This window comes from Bos javanicus, chromosome 23 (genome assembly GCF_032452875.1).
Source record: "Bos javanicus breed banteng chromosome 23, ARS-OSU_banteng_1.0, whole genome shotgun sequence".
NCBI lineage: Eukaryota > Metazoa > Chordata > Mammalia > Artiodactyla > Bovidae > Bos > Bos javanicus.
In genome coordinates this window covers 40,468,635-40,484,913 of record NC_083890.1, presented here as the reverse complement: position 1 = coordinate 40,484,913, position 16,279 = coordinate 40,468,635, and the positions used below count along the sequence as shown (strand labels likewise).

At 42.4% G+C, this 16,279-nt stretch overlaps 1 non-coding gene across 1 annotated transcript; it reads left to right on the top strand.

Moving 5' to 3' along the window:
• The first annotated feature begins 10,295 nt into the window (after nt 1-10,295).
• Nucleotides 10,296-10,368, top strand: TRNAE-CUC (transfer RNA glutamic acid (anticodon CUC)). The gene has a single exon. It is a non-coding gene; the product is annotated as a tRNA-Glu (tRNA).
• The last annotated feature ends 5,911 nt before the right edge of the window (nt 10,369-16,279 follow it).

The following is a 16,279-nucleotide window of genomic DNA, read 5'->3' as shown; positions in this document are numbered from 1 at the left end:
TTATATTTTCACTTTCAAGTGAAAGTATATATAATTGTTTTAGGTTGAAACAAAATATTTAGGGTATATATACACTCTTTTGTTTAAGACTCCCTAACTATTTTTATTAACTAATAATCTCCACACATGATTCATCTATTGTATTTTTAAGAAATTTTCTAACACTTAATATATTGACCCTAAAATGTGTGTTTCATATTTTAAATTTAAAATGAGGGCTTTTTTCCTCACATGCCATTCAAAATTATAAAAATATATTTTTTAAACCACTTAAGGAGTTAGCAATTTTTAAAAAGTTGAAATATGCTATCATATATTTAACCAATGCTTCTTTATTGGAGGATTTGGTTATTTTCCATTTGGCAGTAAGTTATTGCAAACAATTTTACAGTCAACACCAAAATACCAGCTTATTAGTCTTAAATTTCATCTCATAAATTCATGAAATGAACATTTTGATTTTTAGCAATGCAGGAAATTGCAATTTCCAGAGGCATATTATGGCAATGAGCAATTGCTGATTAGTCCAGAATACTTGGAACCATTTATTTTATTTAATTCTCCAAAAAAGGACAATTTATCCCTTTGTCCTTCTAGACTTGTTGAAATCTGTACAACTTGAATGAGGGAAATTCACACCAGAAAAAAAGCCAAATAAGCAGTTACCAGCTGCAGCTGATGTAGAGAAATTCACTTGGACGTTCGTCCTTGACTTCAGGTGCTAGGGGCCTGCCAATTAGGTGCTAGAAAGAGGAACTTCTCTAGTGCAACCCTGTCTACAACAAAGCAACATCTAATTTATTCACGCTCTGGTCTTGAGGCAGTTTATTGTCAATACCAAATCATTCTATTAGATATTCTTTTTTAATTGAACTTTTTATTTTGCAATTGTAAGAAATAATACAGCGAAATACAATGTGCTCTTTATCCAGACTTTCCCAGAGGTAACATCCTGCAAGACTGTGGTGTAATGCAATACCACAGCCAGGATGTCTACATCAATTCAATCAAGACCCAGGCTATTTCCATCGCTCCAAGGACCCTTCATGCTGCCCTTTTAAAATTATTTTATAGTTTTTATGGGGCTTCCCTGGTGGTGCAATGGTTAAGACTTCGTCTTCCAACGCAGGAAGTATGCGGTTCCTAGTCAGGGAGCTAAGAAGATCCCACATACCTCAGGGCCAAGAAACCAAAAAATAACACAGAAGCAATACTGTAAAAAATTCAATAAAGACTTTAAAAATGGTCTACATTTAAAAAAATATATTTTAAAAAATAATAAATAAGATTATTTTATAGTTTTAAATTTCTGAGTTGAAAGTCACATAACATGCACCATCTTAACATTTTTTAGTGCACAATTTGGTAATAAGTATATTCATATTGTTGTACAACTGTCTACACTCTTCTTAACTGAAGTATAGTTGACTTACAGTACTATGTTAGTTTCAGGTATCCAACATAGTGATTCACTATTTTTATAGATTCTACTCCATTTAAAGTTACTACAAAATAATGGCTATATTTCCCTGTTCTACAATATATGCCTGTTGCTTATCTATTTTACACAGAGTTGTTTGTATCTCTTAATCGCATACCCCTTTACTGCCCCTCCCCCATTCCTTCTCCCCATTGGTAACCACTAGGCCTGTTTTACTTATCTGTGAGTTTGTTTAAAATATCTTTGCTGTTGTTTCTTCTTACTCCAGTCTTTGAATATTAAGCATCTACTCTTTGCCAGGCCCTCTCCTAAATACAGTGGTAGGATAGGCATGTCACCAGCAATATGTAAGGTAGGGGACCTGATTATGAAAATTTAACCTCTTGGGGAGGGGAAAGCACGTGTATACATGAGACTTTCAAAAGTGGATAGCATATGTCCCAATTTCTAAAGTGGATAGTATATTTTCCAAAAGACAAATCATAGAATAATCAAACACTCCTTCTCATTTCCACTTTTTTCCCTTTGTGTGCCTACTTTTTAATCTCCAAATTTCTTCCCTCTTTATACATCCTCCTTTTCTCCATTTTTTCCTTAGATATTTAAGAAACAAAGCTTGGTGAAATTGAAAAGTTACTATCTAATTACTCTCAGTACACTAAGAACTTTTTTATTTTCTGTGAAGTTTTCTTAATCACAAGGACTTTCTTTAAAAGGTTCATCCTTCTGTAGTTATTTGCTTTGGTCTGTGTCCAGCAGGTGGCACTAAAGGATAGTTAATAGAAGTCAATATGTGTCTCCACTGTAGACTAACAATCTATTGGAGTTTATAGCATTTTTCAGTCCTTCTACTTGACTGTATAATAATCAAAACTTTGGATGGTCTATCTCATGAATATTTTAGCTTCTGGGTCACTATTACATTCTCCAACATTTCTCTTAATTCTTGATGATTTCAATGTCCTTGTGGAAGATCCTTCCTACATCCTTCGCTTCTTCATTTGGTTCCTTGACTTTCTTATGCCCCTGATCTTTTCCACTAGAGAGCTCAGAACATTTACTTTGTACTTGTCCTCTTTTCTATCTACACACTTTTGACCTGAAACAAACAGACTACCAGACATTTCTCCAATAAAAATGGGTTAAGTTGGGATCAACAGAGAATTGAAATTTGGGGTGTGCAACCATGGCAGGCCACATTCAAGCCCCCACCCCACCCCGCCCCAGAGCAATGGAAGACTTTTATAAGAGGAAAAGAAAGTCAGCAGAGTCCTTGTCGGGAAAGGAGTCTTTTTCTTCCTGCTGGGTCAAGCATGTCCCAGGGTGTGAGAGCTCCTCCTTCAGGTTTCCCAACTCTATTTAATTGTTGTTTCTGCTTATTATTATTACTTTACAATACTCACCTTATTAGCATTCATTCTGTCTGATGGCTTTAAATAACAGCTACATGCAGAGGACGCCAAATTTATATCTTCCTTAAGTCTAGGCTTCATTTGGCTGTGCCATCAGCATCTCAACATGTTCCAAATAGAGCTCTCTCCCTCTCAAAGCCATTCCCTTCACCACTCCTCCCCAAACAAACCCTGACAGCATCCATGACTTCTCTCTTTCTCTCACGTTTTCTACCTGGGCCTTTAGCAGATCCTGTCAGCTCTTCTTTCAAATTATATCCAGAGTCTGATCACTTTTCACCACCTACACTAAATCCCTGTCTGAGCCAAACCCATCTCTCACCTGAATTGTTGTCATAGCCCTCTAATTCATCTCCCGGCTTCTGCCCCTTCTCCCTTCAGTTGACTCTGAAGATAGCAGCCAGATTGACAATTCTAAAATAGGAGAGATCTTATTACCGCTTTGCTACTCAACATTACAAAGTCTTCTCATCTCATACCAAGTAAAAGCCAAAATAGAGGTCTACAAGGCCATGTAAGACCAGACTCCAGCCCCCACCTCACCATCCTGTTCTCTTGGATCTCATTTTCTAATACTCTCCCTTCATTCCCTCCAATCACACTAGTCCCTCTATGTGATCCCACCGCAGAATCTTTGTACATTTTGTTCCCTCTGCCTGGAAGGCTCCTCCCCCAGACAGCTGATTGGTCACTCTTTCCCCTCTCCAGGTGGGACAGCCAATGAGCTTTTCCCTGGATGAAAACTGTAGTCTAGCCACTCCCATAATTCTTTAACCAGCACGAAGCTTTATTCTGGGGTGGTTTATGCACACACATGTGCGTTCATGTACGTGGACATACACGCACACACATTTTATTACTCCTCTTTCCCCAGCTAGAGTGTGAGACCCACACGGGAGAAGACTTGTGTCTGTTTTGTCACTGCTGTATCTTAAGGGCCAACAAGGGGGCCTTGCAAGCAATTGGCCACCAATAAGAACTTGTTGAATGAGTGAATGAATGATTACTCTACTGTGAATTAGTGGTTACATCCCAGAATGTTTCTCAGCTGGCCAGTCTCACCTCGCCCTCGTGACATAGAGTACTTTGCCCTTTTGAAGTACAAACAAGCAGGGGCAGATCTCCAAGCCCTTGGTCAAGGTCTTTATTGAAAAAGAAGATTGAAACTCAGAACAAACGAACTCATTTTTTGTGAATCATTCACTGACAAATACTCTGCCGACTATCCCCTTTCCTTGATCCGGCTTTTATCTGAAGGTATGATTCCTAATATAAATCCTACAAGGCTGAACACGATGACACATATTATAAAATACCAACCAGTGAGAGAAAAACATCTTCACTCAGAATCGTCTATAAATTTGGAATTTCCTCAGCCTAGCCAATATTTTTGGAGAAGGCAATGGCACCCCACTCCAGTACTCTTGCCTGGAAAATCCCATGGACGGAGGAGCCTGAAAGGCTGCAGTCCATGGGGTCGCTGAGTTGGACACGACTGAGCGACTTCATTTTCATTTTTCACTTTCATGCATTGGAGAAGGAAATGGCAACCCACTCCAGTGTTCTTGCCTGGAGAATCCCAGGGACGGGGGAGCCTGGTGGGCTACCGTCTATGGAGTTGCACAGAGTCAGACACATGACTTAGCAGCAGTAGAAGCAGCAGCCAATATTTTAGAGCCCTGAAAATGGATGATTGTAATTTGTTTTTGTGAACCAGGCTAAGTTTCTCCAGTGGCCGTGTATTTGTCTTTAAGCCCTAAAATATTTGCACTAATATAAATAAAAAGGAAAGATTTGGGGCTTCTATCCTCCAAATTACATGTCCTATATTTCAAATGTGATGGGTATTATCAAACCATTTCTCTTGTCAGATGAAAATTTTTTATTTGCTGTATATTTGCTTAGAGGAGAGAGAAATCACACCCAAACTCTTTTGCATCAGATTTTAAATACTAAAGTCTTTTTGGGAGGTTTGGGCAAGGAATGGAAAACGTGACATTAATCCTTCTGTAGAGAGTATAGTATTCTAAGGATGTTCATTATGGAAATTTGTGTATTTCCCACAGTGTCCAGCCTTAAACAGTTTCCAGAGCTAGGTAACTGATAGCTCAACTGCCATCTAAAGAATGATTCTGCTTTTTCACTTTAAGTACTTTTAGGCTTTAGGAAAAAATCAAACAACCCTTTGCCTAACTAATGTCCTTGATTCTCCCATCTTTCAGGCAACAAGTGTGAATTTAGCATGTCTTTTGTGCTAGGTCTTTGGGATATAGAGAATAAGCAATAAAGAATATAATTTATCTTTATTTGAAATGCTGATGATGAATTAGCGAATTCTGCAGGTAATCGAGATATTCAGAGGATCAAAATGCAATGCACTGGGGGACTTTCCTGAAGGTCCAGTGGTTCGGACTTCAGCTTCCAGTAGAAGGGGTATGGGTTCCCACATGCCTTTTGGCCAGAAAACCAAAACATTAAAGAAAGACGAAGCAATGTTGCAACAAATTCAGTAAAAACTTTTTCAAAGGTCCACATCAAAGAAATCTTTTTTTAAAAAAATGCAATGCGCTGTATTCCAAATCAGAGGCACAGAGAAGCAGAGAGAGAAAAATGCTATTTCTGAAGGATCCTGTGACGGTTTCGTGGAGAAAGTGACATTCCAGCAGAATCTTGACTGATGAGTGGGAGTTGACCCAGTATAGAAATAGAAGAATCTCTCCGGAGAGAGACTTGTATCTGCAAAGACTGCAAGTGTGAAGGAACGCAGCATGGGGTAGTGTTTGGTGCATACGGGGAAGTGCTTGAGCCAGAGACGTGAACAGGAGAAGGAAGTCTCTGGAAAAGCTACAGTGTCTTTGGACTCTGCTCAGTGGCTGGGCTTTCTGCTGTAAACACACAAGTCTTCAGGTGATGGACAAACTCAGCATCTGCTTTAGGATGACCCTTCCAGTACAGCGCTTCTCAAAGTGTCCGGACCACCAGGAACAGCCTCCCCCAAGAACCTGATGAAAAATCCAAATTTTCATCCCCAACCCCAGCCTTCAGAATCAGAAATTCCGGTCATGGGATCTGGGAATCTGTGTGTTGTGTCACGGCACCCAGCCTATCCTGACGCACGCTTAAGTTTAGGAACCACTGTTCCGGTACCAGCATGGGAGATGCAGTGGGTAAATACAGATTGAAGCTCAATAGATTGTTGCAAATAGCTCAGCCCTGAAAAAAAAAAAAAAAGCCAGAGGCATGAGTGTGGGCAGAGCAGGATGTATGAGAGAGGACTTTGTGAAACCTTACACTTGGCAGGAGATAAGCAAAGGACATCTGGAGCACCAGTTGTCAAATTTCATTGGTTCCCAACATTTTCTGGGTGCTTTTCAAAACCTGTACCTTCTAGGTCCCACTCCTGACTCATCAAACAGAATTGGCATCCCGTTCAGGGATCCTCTTTCTCTGCTGCTCCTGTGTCTTCTTGGCATTTTGCGGTGGTTTTTTTCCCTGGAATTGTCCATCTGGCTGAGGTTGGTCAACTCCTTGCACTTTGGGGCAGTTTTTGTTAAGTAACACCTGCTTTCTTTAGGGAGGAAGAGCACTTTACAGAATCAGAGCTTGGAGGTGCCTGCAGAGCCCCAGGACTCTCCATTCCTGCCCCTCATTCATCCCCTGTGCTGTGTGCTAAGCCACTTCAGTCCTGTCTGACTCTTCGCGACCCTGTGGACTGTAGCCCACCAGGCTCCTCTGTCCATGGGGGTTCTCCAGGCAAGAATACTGGAGTGGGTTGCCATGCCCTCCTCCAGGGGATCTACCCAACCCAGGGATCGAACCTGAGTCTCAGGTCTCCTGCATTGGCAGGCGGATTCTTTACCACTAGTGCCATCTGGGAAGCCCTTACTTAGCGTTAGAGCATAAAGATTTTGATACGAAACATTTTCATTTCTAACAATGTTTATAATGGCTGCATAATGTTCTACCCAATGGATATGTGATTTATCTTTTTAACCTTTCTCTTACTGTTTATACTTTGACTATTTCTCATATTGTACTATTAAGAATAATTATGATTAACCTTTTCATCCATGTAGATTTTCCCATATTATAAAATGTTTCCTCAGATTTTCAGGGGAATTAGGTGGTTAAACAGGAAACTTTTTTTTTTTTTCGTATTGGGATATAGCTAATTAACCGGTGTTGTGATAGTTTCAGATGAACAGTGAAGGGACTCAACCGTACATGGACATGTATCCATTTTCCCCCAAACTCCCCTCCCATCCAGGCTGCCACATAATATGGAGCAGAGTTCTATGTGCTGTACAGTAGGTCCTTGTTGGTTATCCATTTTAAATACAGCAATGTCTACATATCCATCCCAAACTCTCTAACTATCCCTTCTCCTCATTCTTCTCCTGGCAACCGTAGGTTCATTCTCTAAGTCTGTGAGTCTCTTTCTGTTTTGTAAGCTCATTTGTATCATCTCTTCGGATAAACAGGAAACATTTTTATCAGCCCTGACCCGTGCTGCTCAATTATTTTCCAAAGCGGATACAGTCAGTGGAAGATGAGTTTCACTCTCGCCCTGTTAACACTGAATATCATTAAAATAATTTTTATGGTAATTAGGAGGGAAGATATGTTTATTTGTACACATATAATTACTACTGAAATTAAACATATACTCTTTATTAATTTATTTCCCTTTTGTGAACACTTTTCAGTGCTAGCTTGTAAACCAATGAGAGGTTCGTTTCTGGAGCTTTCTGATGTCCTCATGCTCTTCCTTTCGTTCAACCACCTGTGACTGGCAGGCTAGAAGAATACCCGTAACACTGTTCTCACACTGGGTGGTGATAGCACCAGGGAACCAGTTAATTGCCAGTTAACAGCACTAGGTAACCAGTTAATAACCAGGTACTTGTGTATGTGTTGGTCGCTCAGTTATGTCCAGGAATTGAACCTGTGTCTCCTGTGTTGCTGGTGGATTCTTTACCTTCTGAGCCACCAGGGCCATGAGGTTGCAGGCAAGTTCCCAGCCTCCTTTTCATTACGCTCTTCCTTCTTGCTGGCTTCTGCTCTCTCAGAGGAGTGATACTGCCGTTTCTGCACTTGGGAGAAGTTATTGAGGGCACATTAGAATCATCTGGGGAGTGTTTAAAATTCCCAATACTCAGCACCTTCTATACACCAATTAAATCAGAGTCTCTGGGGGTGCGACCTGGCATCACTGTTTTTTGAAAGCTCTCCTGAGGATTCCAAAATACAGTCAAGGTTGAGAACCACAGCTTTAAATCTGCAGCCACAGGCTACAAACCTCCATATGCAGTGGCCCCTGCCCTCCCGGGGGCTCACAGCAGGGCAGTTTTGGTGGCAAGTTCGGTTCAGTTCAGTTGCTCAGTCATCTCTGACTCTTTGCAAACCCAAGGACCGAAGCACAGCAGGCCTCCCTGTCCATCACCAACTCCCAGAGTTTATTCAAACTCATGTCCATCAAGTCGGTGATACCTTCCAATCATCTCATCCTCTGTCATCCCATTTTCCTCCTGCCTTCAATCTTTCCCAGTGTCAGGGTCATTTCGAATGAGTGGCAAACTTTCCAATGGGTGGCAGAGCACATTCTGCATGCTTTTATAAGGAAGTGACTATATACCCTACACACATTTGTGTATACATGCCTATGCGCGCACACACACATATATACCTGAATGTGCCACTTAAATAATTATAACCTATAATTTAATCAACCAGTGACCTCATTTCAAAAAGCACGATCGGATTCTGACTTACCTAAGAAATGGTTACATTCAGTATGCTGTATTTACTGAGGTAAAACATTTATACTCATTGGAAAAAAAATCCTGATGCTGGGAAAGACTGAGGGCAAGAGGAGAAGGGAGCAACAGAGGATGAGATGGTTGGATGGCTTCACTGACTCAATGGACACGAGTTTGAGCAAACTCAGGAAGATGATGAAGGACAGGGAAGTCGCACAAAGAATGACGGAACAACAAAAACAGATTGGAAAAATCATTTACAGACTACAGGTTAGAGAAAACTGAGATTTACGTTTACAAACTAGAGATTTAAAAAAGGGTTTCACATTGTTTCTATTAACAAGAAATTCTGATTTCTCTTGAGACACCATTACCCGCGGAGGTTTCTGCAGCAATACTTCTCTCCACTAGGTGGCGCTCCGGACAAATTCATAAGTTGCTGCCTTTGCCACAATGCAAAGGTCTCTAGAGAAATTCAATTTTCCTGTGGCAGGAATGGCTATTCATTCATGGCCTGGATCGACAGCAATCAGAAACGGTTTTCTTACCTTTTTCTAAGTGAGAAATAAAGTTAGGCCTGCTTGAACTGTATTTAAATGATCAATCCAAATATTGTCTTTAGAATTTTTAAAAATCTACATTATGTTATTGAATTCTATTGCATCTCCCATTCTATTGCATTATCAAGATAATTATAGGCTTTAAAATGGCTTCAATGGCTTCATTTTACAGACACGCAGGGCCTGCTTTTTCTATTAAAGCCAATATTGAAATATAGTCCCCACTGTCTATATATAAAGACCCAAACACACATTAGACCTCCAAGAATTGAATTTATTTTTATGGGCTAAAGCATCTGAATGTTATCTGAGACAGGATTAAATGGAAAGCATTCCTGACCCTTCTCAACAGAAATAGGACCATCCTTGGCCCCGGGCCTGGGCGGTTGAGCCCTGGGCTAGACGAATATACAGTTTCAGCAGCAGACAGGTCTGGGTGGAGCTGCTCACAGCGCCTGTGGACATTCTCAGGAACCTCCATAGAATTTCCCGAGGCAGCCGGTCACTGTCATCCCTTCAGTTGTGCTGGAAAGGGCAGGATTCTTGACCATCCAAGAGGTCCAAATGCCACAGCGTATCCCGTGTTCATCCACGTCTAAGTGTAGGTCCTGCCCTAAAGATTCTTTCTGCCATTTTTGTTGACATGGATAAGTCATTGGAATGAGCCTGGGCTCATCTGTCGTAAAGCTAAGCTTGACATGAAGAGCCAGAGAAGGACAAAGACACGTTTGCTTTCTTCTCGCGCTAGGAGCCATGTCACCTCAGGAAACTGGACGTTAATGAGCAGAGAAAACGACAGCAGCGTTTCATCCTTCCACTGGCACAGCCCAGAGCTTGGCTGGCCTCTGAGCCTGCCTCAGCAACGACGACGCGCTTGACATTCGTAGCAGCTTCTTGGATGAGGGTGCTGGTGCCTGAGTGTTTACATGGCGCTCTTTCTGATGGCTGGTTTCTTCTCTTTCCTGCCACTCCCGGGGCCCAGGTCAGCCAACCTCTCACGTCACAGAGCAGAGTCCCTCCAATCATGCTTATGCTTTTACACCAACGCTATTACTTCCTTCTAAGAAATGTTCTCCAAGGACATGGGTTCTTGGAATGAACACAAAAGTTGACTTGGGGGAATTCCCTGGTGGTCCAGTGGTTAGGACTCTGTGCTCTCACTGCCGAGGGCCTGGGTTCAATCCCTGGTCGGGGAGCTAAAATCCCATAACACCCTCCCTACCCACTCCCAACCTCCTCTTTAAAATAGAAAAGAGAGAGAGAGAGAGAGAGAGAGAAAGTAAACAAGGAAGGCGAGAGGACACAGGACTGAAACGCCTAAGTCATGCGGTTTATTGATTTCTATTTTGGCCTCACCCTGCAGCCTGTGCAATCTCAGTTCCCCAAACAGGGACTGAACCCTTGACCACTGCACTGGAAGTTCTAACCATTGGACCACCAGGGGAATCCCAAGTCATAGGTTTTAAAAGGGCAGTCTTGTGCTCAAGGCCGGCTTCTCACCTCATTAGGGAGCTGGACTCGAAGGACAGGTGGACACTCCATTTTAGAGCGGTGCTCGCACTGTGACAGGCCAGCGGACTGACAGTGACCTGCAGTTCATGTGAAAGCAACAGAGAGGAAAGGGATCCCTGGGGTTAACGGTGCCCCTGGAAGTCAGGCTAACGTGGGTGTGGTCAGCCTCTCCCTCAATGCCCTCTGCCCACCCCGTGCTGGGGGAGCAGAGGGGACCAAGAGGGAGTCAGATGACCCAGCAAAGGGAAGGAGGTCAGCATGGCTGGGACGAAATACAACCCTACCAAGTCATCATGTGCTGTCCTTTAAAACCTCAGTTCAGGGCTCTGTGATGACCCAGCGGGGTGGGATGGGGAGGTGGGGGGGGAGGTTCAAGAGTGAGGGGTATACATTAATCATACAGCTGATTGACTCACTGTACAGCAGAAACTAACACAATATAGTAAAACAATTATATTCCAATAAAAACATTTTTAAGGTTAAAAAAAAATACCCCAAACAACTCTGGGTAATAGCATCATCCCAGTTTTACAAATGAGAACATACTAACTTTATAATGTCGAGTATCCTATTCAGTCCCACATAGGAAGTGGCCGTGTGTAAAACTTGAATCCAGGCCTGTCTGCCTCTACGTCTCACCCTCCGTGAGATCAAGGTTGGTCATTCAGAATCAGTCCGCATCCCTAGAAGGAGGCAAAGGAGTAGATGCAAATGAAGTGCTCGTCATCCTCAACGAAACGGAAGTGGGGAGTGGACAAGACAATTACACTCTGTGAAGGACGGTTGAATGCAACAAGGCTGAACCTAATGGTAGAATCCGGCCTGCTTTTCTGTTGCAATCGATACTTGGCTTTTTCAAAGATGGTGACATATACTACCAGCACTCATTCCCATTTTAAAATATGGGGACTTAGCCCAGAGCTGCTGTAATCAACTTCCCCCGCTAAAACCTCAGCTTTAATTCCTCAATAAATAAAAAGTATATTAAAACAGCTTTTTTCTTGCTAGAAACGATAATGTAGTCTTATTAAATCTATAAATTATTCGCAGTACTAAATATTCTTTAAATAATAACATTTAACACAGGATTTTAAGCAGAATATCCCACCCACTTTAAAAAAATGGCAGATGTCTTTGCTGAAATGGATATTTCCACTCGTGCCAGAAAGGTTCTGTTGAGGGAAGCAAACACCGTAATCAAAGCACCCGTTTTTCCAAAGGCAACATGTGCACTGGGAAATCATCAAGAGTTGCATTGCACAAAAGAGATGATTTAAAGTCAACCGCTCAATACAATTTGATAAAACTTTTCCAGATATCTGAGGGCTTTTGCCTCCAGGAGTGACGTGCTTGCGCCAGTTGAACCAATCACAGCCCTTCCCTGGCTGTGATTATTTAACCTTGGGACCAAGAGAGAGTCAGTCCCGGTCCCGTTCTAGTTGTGGGAACAGCAAGATGTGAAATGTGGGCCAGTGTGTAGTGATAAAGAAGTCGACAGGAGAGAGAAGCAGAGACAAAACACAGATCCTTGAGACATTTTGGTCTCTCATTATAGTTTCTCAAGTGGGTTTTGGCTGTCAGTTTCCTTTGATGATATAAGCAATTCCCATATCCTATCAAACTCCTCTTTGTACAGAAGCTCATTTGAGCTGATCTTTTATCACATTCAGAGAAAACAACGATTCATGACTAATGTGCCATCAAACTGAAAATATATGAACTATTTGTCTCTAGAAATTTCAGGGCTATTGTCAGGCTTTTAACTTCTTGATAGAAGGAGGCCAACTTATCTGTGACAGAGCTGCCACATGGTCCCTACCTTAAAAGGGCTCTGTGAGAGCCGAGCAAGATGAAAGCGGGCAGGGGGTAGTCCTGTTGTGGATCAGACATTTACAGAAAAGGAAAGCACTCAGCGCATCTGCATAAAAGCACACAGCCTGGCGGGTGGGAAATGCTATTAGGGACGCTACTCCACCCAGGGCTGGTGCTCTGTCCCCAAAAGAAGCCACATTCAGGAATCTGTGCAGCATAAGCCTTTGAATGTGGAGATGAAACTATCCAAATAGAGCTCAATAGAGAGGTGGAGAGGATCCAGTCACATCCAAGCCACCTGTCAATAATTAACAGTTAGGGACTTTCCTGGCGGTCCAGTGGTTGAGACTCCAAGTTTCCATGGCAAAATAGGGTGGGGGAGGAGGCAAGCCTGGTCAGAGAAGTAGGATTCCAAGGATCTGGGGACACGTGGCCAAAAAATAAAAAGTCAACAATTACTCTTGGACAATTGGAGAATGCCATTTATATGAGTGAATGCCACTCGTCATTTCTTTCCTGGGCAGAAACCTCCAACACCAGGCTATCACGTTTAGAACACTTCAGCTCTATCCCTGTGAAGCTTTACCAGGCATCTTGGGATCAGGTTCTCTGTAGGAGGAGTGAGCAGGCAGGGGAGAAAGGGCTGGAAAAAAAGTTCCACGTATACAGCAGGTCTAAGGAATGGAAGAGAGCTTGACACCTCAGGTGGGCATCTGCAGGTACCATCTCCTACTCCCTTGGGTCTGATTTTCCCAAAGGAAAAGCCAGGTCTCACCTGGCAAGAGGAGAAAAGACCAGTTCTAGAGGAAACATTTAACTCTGCAGCTTGTTCGCATCCTATCCAGCACCACCTATAAGGCCTCTCCCCTCTCTTCTGCTCTTGCAATAGTGGTTGAAGACGGTCCCACCCCCCTCCTTCCAGATTTGCCCTGGGCCTTCTCTTTATTTCTTTTGTCTTTCTTCCTCCTCCCAGCCTGTCAACTGCTCCTAATATTGAAGTCTTCCTGGTAGAATCTGTTGTTACGTTAGATTTGTTTCATGTTCTTTATCCAATATTCTTGCTGGGAGAACCCATGGACAGAGAAGCCTGGTGGGCTACCATCTATGGGGTTCCTCACACGCGTGCGCACACACACACACACACACACACACACACACACATCCTTACATTAAAAAACAGGTGAGTTAAATGTTTGGGCATGATCCCTATAGAAAAATTCTCACAAAATTAAAATGAACACAAAACCAAACAACCTTCCCCACTTCTCTCATGATTGAGTATATTCAGTGTTTGTTCACATGAGAGAAAGAACTAGCAAAAAGCAATATCCCGCAGGGCTCTCCTCTTTGGTTTGATCTAATTCACTCAGCCCTGGCAAACAGCACAAAACCATATGGGCTATGATGAAGCCCAGCGAATATTCATGTAGCTGGATCCTTCTAGGTACTTGGCTACCAACACAGAGACCTGGTTTGGACCCAGCACTGAGCCGAAGAGTCCTGCAAAGTCCATCAAAGTCCATGATATGGACATGAAGACACATCAAGAAGGTGGCTGTCCACAAGCCGAACCAGCCAGTAGCACCTTCATCTTGTACTTCCCAGTGACAAAGTGAATTTTCATTTGTAAGACCACCTGACCTGCCTCCTGAGAAATCTGTATGCAGGTCAAGAAGCAACAGTTAGAACCAGACATGGAACAACAGACTGGATCCAAATTGCGAAAGGGGTATGTCAAGGCTGTATATTGTCACCCTGCTTATTTAACTTATATGCAGAGTACATCTTGTGAAATGCTGGGCTGGATGAAGCACAAGCTGGAATCAAGACTGCTGGGAGAAATATCAATAACCTCTGCCACCCTTATGGCAGAAATTGAAGAGGAACTAAAGAGCCTCTTGATGAAAGTGAAAGAGGAGAGTGAAAAAGCTGGCTTAAAACTCAACATTCAAAAAAAACGAAGATCATGGCATCCAGTCTCATCACTTCATGGCAAATTGATGGGAAAACAATAGAAACAGTGACAGACTTTATTTCTTTGGGCTCCAAAGTCATTGCATATGGTGGCTGCATCCATGAAATTAAAAGACATTTGCTCCTTGGAAGAAAAGCTATGACCAACCTAGACAGCATATTCAAAAGCAGAGACATTACTTTGCCAACAAAGGTCGGTCTAGTCAAAGCTATGGTTTTTCGGGTAGTCATGTATGGATGTGAGAGTTGGACTATAAAGAAATCTGAGCACTGAAGAATGGTGCTTTTGAACTGTGGTGTTGGAGAAAACTCTTGAGAGTCCCTTGGACAACAAGCAGATCCAACCAGTCCATCCTAAAGGAAATCAGTCCTGAATATACATTGGAAGGACTAATGCTGAAACTGAAACTCCAATACTTTGGCCACCTGATGCAAAGAACTGACTCACTGGAAAAGACCCTGATGCTGGGAAAGACTGAAAGCAGGAGGAGAAGGGGATGACAGAGGATGAGATGGTTGGATGGCATCACCGACTCGATGGACATGAGTTTGAGCAAGCTCAAGAGTTGGTGATGGACAGGGAAGCCTGGAATGCTGCAGTCCATGGGGTCACAAAGAGTCTGACATGACTGAGCAACTGAACTGAACTGAACTGAAGCCATCCAGGCTATGGTATTTTGTTATGGTAACCTGAGCTGACTGATATAGGGGGCATAGTGTCAGAGCCAAGATTAGGTCAATGTGGGACCATTTCCTCATCCACTAAAGACCCACCTCCCAAGGAGGCTCTGCTTGTTCACTGATGAATCAACAGAATAAACTCTGACTTCTTGGGGGTGGGGTAGGAGGGTATGAAACATTCCTGAAGTTCATTTTGCCTCTTTCACATCTGTGATGAGTTCTCTACTATTTCTGGGATGATTTCTTTCTTTTTAAAATTTTGTCCAAGATTTCCCTAGCAGTCCAGTGGTTGGGACTCCATGTACCCACTGCAGGGGGCTTAGGTTCCATCCCTGGTTAGCGAACTAAGATCGTGCATGCTGCCCAATGCAGCCAACAACAACAACAAAAATCTACTTTAAAATTTTGTCTGTAAAATTTTCAGTATACATTTCCAAAAGATAAGGAGTCTTTAAAAATAACCATAATGATCACATCCCAATACATTTCCAGAAATTCCTCAATAGCTCAGACAGTAAAGAATCTGCCTGTAATGAGACATCTGCCTGCATAGAGACCCATACTCAACTGTCCTGGGTTGGGAAGATCCCCTGGAGAAGGAAACGGCAACCCACTTCGATATTCTTGCCAGGAGTATCCCATGGACAGAGAAGCCTGGCGGGCTGCAGTCCATGGGGTCACAAACAGTCAGACACGACAGAGCAACAAGCACTTTCCTCAATACCATCAACTATCTAGTACCTATTCACATTTCCAATTGTTTCACAAATGCATTAACGTGTGCCTTTTTGTTTTACAATTTTTTTTAATCGAGATCCAATTAAGGGCTATCAATGGCAGTGGTTACGATGCCACTTGAGTCCTTTATAATCTCTTGGTCCTCTTTCATTGTTTTATTGACTTGAATTTGTTACTGTTGTTGTGGGGAAAGACAGATGATGTCTCATATGAAGTTTCCCTGTTTGGATTTACTCGTTACATCTTCATGGTATTTTAAAATGTTTCTCTCTCTTTTGTGATTTCTTATAAATGGCTAGTTGGATACATAACTTGACAAGATTCAGGATGACTTTTTTAAAGACTGCTTTATAAGAGTGGTGCAATCTTCCATCAATAAATACAATATTT